This window comes from Phaseolus vulgaris, chromosome 3 (assembly GCF_000499845.2).
Source record: "Phaseolus vulgaris cultivar G19833 chromosome 3, P. vulgaris v2.0, whole genome shotgun sequence".
NCBI lineage: Eukaryota > Viridiplantae > Streptophyta > Magnoliopsida > Fabales > Fabaceae > Phaseolus > Phaseolus vulgaris.
The window spans coordinates 12427583-12430438 of record NC_023757.2 but is presented as its reverse complement, the minus strand read 5'-3'; positions in this window follow the sequence as shown (position 1 = coordinate 12430438).

The window sequence follows — 2856 nt, the reverse complement described above, 5'->3', positions numbered from 1 at the left end:
GTTAAATTTATTATTACTAAAAAATTAAAAACTAAAAATAAAACATATAGAAAGTGTTTTCAGTGGAAAATAAAACTATAGATATATGTTTAAAAAATATTTGTCATAACCTCGTAAAAAAATAATATTTAAGGATATATTTACATACAAAATTTAATAAATTCCTATTAGTCATCATCTCTATCTTACAAGGATCAAATTGGACCTTTCTCTTTTACTATTTTTTCTATATCTTTATGTTATTTTGGGTGTCATTTAGTATTTTGAGTATATATGTATAAATATTCTAAAAATAATATATATATATATATATATATATATATATATATATATATATTAGGAAGTAGATTTCTTTTTTCAATTTATAAAAAAAAATTAAAATTTATAAATATAATTAAACCTCGTTTCACAATGAAATATGTTTTTTTCTCAAAGAAAATTTCGTTTTCTTGAAAGTTTTTTAGAACTGAAAAAAATGATTTTTTATAACTTGAAAAGAAATTATAAATAATTAATGATAACGAGATGACACAAGATATTGATATATAAGTCATGTTTCTTGTTAACGGCTAATGACAATTGGAAATCACCAACCTAGAAAACTTTAGGGTGTTTGGTGCTTTTATTTTTTATTGTTTTACTTTTATTTTTAATATGTATTTGTCTTAAACATTATGTATAAAAAGAGAGAAAAAATGTTTGATCAGCCTTACATGTTTTATTTTTAATTTGCAAGAGTGTTTTTAATAAAATTTACTCGAGGTTCTTATTAATAAAAATGATATTTCAATATAATTTTTTCTGATAAAAACTTTTTAAAATTAATGAGAATTCATTATACAATATAATTTTGTTTCTCAGTTTTAAAGAATTTATATTTATGAAATTTATATTAAAATATTGTTTTTATTGATGAAATAATGCACCCGATGTTAGAATTTTCGAGTGAAATAAATTATTATGAGCTTAGGGTTTATATATATATTTTCCTTTGAATCAAATACATTTACCTATATCTATATATAAAGAGAATTTTTCTTTATAATATTTTTTTTATATGTTAACCCATATGTTAACAAAAACGATACACAGGTAGACTATACATATTCATAAAGAATTCTAAGAACATACAAGAAGGAAGTCTATTATACCAATAGAAAGATTCTCTATGAAAAAAATCCTAAATTAGCCAACTTATTAGCACACACATTCCCTTCACGAAAAATATGAGTAACCATAAACCTCATTTTCCCACAGTAATTAAGACAAGCATTCCATCGATTACGAAGCATCCAAGGAACATTTGTCCTAGCAGTAAACGCAGCAGAAACCAAAGCAGAATCACATTCCAGCTAAACATTAGTAAGCCCTATCTTTTGAGCTTCCTTCATAGCATGTATAACCCCATAAAACTCAGCAACCAGAGCAGTCTGAACTTCAAGAAACGCAGAAAAAACTCCAATAAATTCCCCATACTCCCACGAAAAATACCTCCACAAGTAGCAAAACCAGGATATCCCCTAGCAGCCCCATCAATGTTAATTTTAACCCAGCCTGGTGAAGGAAACTCCCATCTAATAGGAAGAGGACGTAGAACTTTACCAGTACGAGTGTTAATACCAAAAAACTTGAGTACATTGAAATTGAACATATCATTCTTCATTGAAGCTTTAGACGAATTACCCACTGGACAAGTTAAATCTTTAATACCAAAATAGCCATAGAAACCTCGATCTTATCCTGAAAACGAGCATAGTTCCTCATACGCCATATCATCCAAATAGAAAAAGTTATCACAACTAGTTTAATCAATTTAACCAACAGACTACCATCACTCTTAATAAAAGAAAGAAGATCATCCTTATTAGAAAAATGATAAATAGGAAAAATGTGTCGAACCCAATTCCAAATACGCAAAGCATTAGCACATTCAAAAAATAAATGCTGAATAGATTCCTCGTGCTTTTCACAAAGCGTACACATAGAACAAATATGCGGACCTTTATTTTGAATATGTTGATCTGTAGGAAGCCGCCCATGAAAAACTTTCCAAAGGACAAGAGTTTTGGAAGACAGAATATATGAAGACCAAATAAATTTATCCCTACCACAGGAAACCTCTGGATCCAAGAAAATAGTCCTAGCTGATTTAAAAGTGAGACGACCAAACTCATCTAGAATCCAATTAGGAATATCCTGTTCCACCTTAACCATGATATGACTAAAAAGATGAGGCATATGTTGTAAAGACAATGGAATATTCCAATCACCACCTGATCAAAACCGAGAGACTGTATCCGGAATACTAGCACCATCAGATAATCTTGCAATATTTGCTAAAGAAGTAGTAGCACACCATTTATCATTCCAGAAATTAATAAAAGAATTTGTACCAACAGTCAAAGAAGTATAATCAAGTATAGTAGAATAAAACTGCTTAATTCCAGGCCAAAGAGATGAGGATCTATAAACCATTCGAAGCTCGTATTTTGATTTAAGGACCCTAGCTTTCAAGAGCAAAGACCAAGGCTTGTTACTATAAGCAAAGTTTCAAGCAAGCTTAAGAAGATATGCATTATTTTCATGGTGAAGGTTAATAATTTTCAAACCTCCATTCTCAAGGGGAGAACAAATCGTATCCCAATTAACAGTAGTTATACCTTTTTTCAGAATATCACCAGTCCAGATAAAATTTTGACACCACTGCTCAACATGCTTAAGAAGAGAAAGATGCCATTTATACAAATTAAAACTATAAGCTAGAAGACCCGTAATCACCGTATTGACCAACTGAACCTGAACCATCATGTTAAGAGCAAAGACCAAGGCTTGTTGCTATAAGCAAAGTTTCAAGCA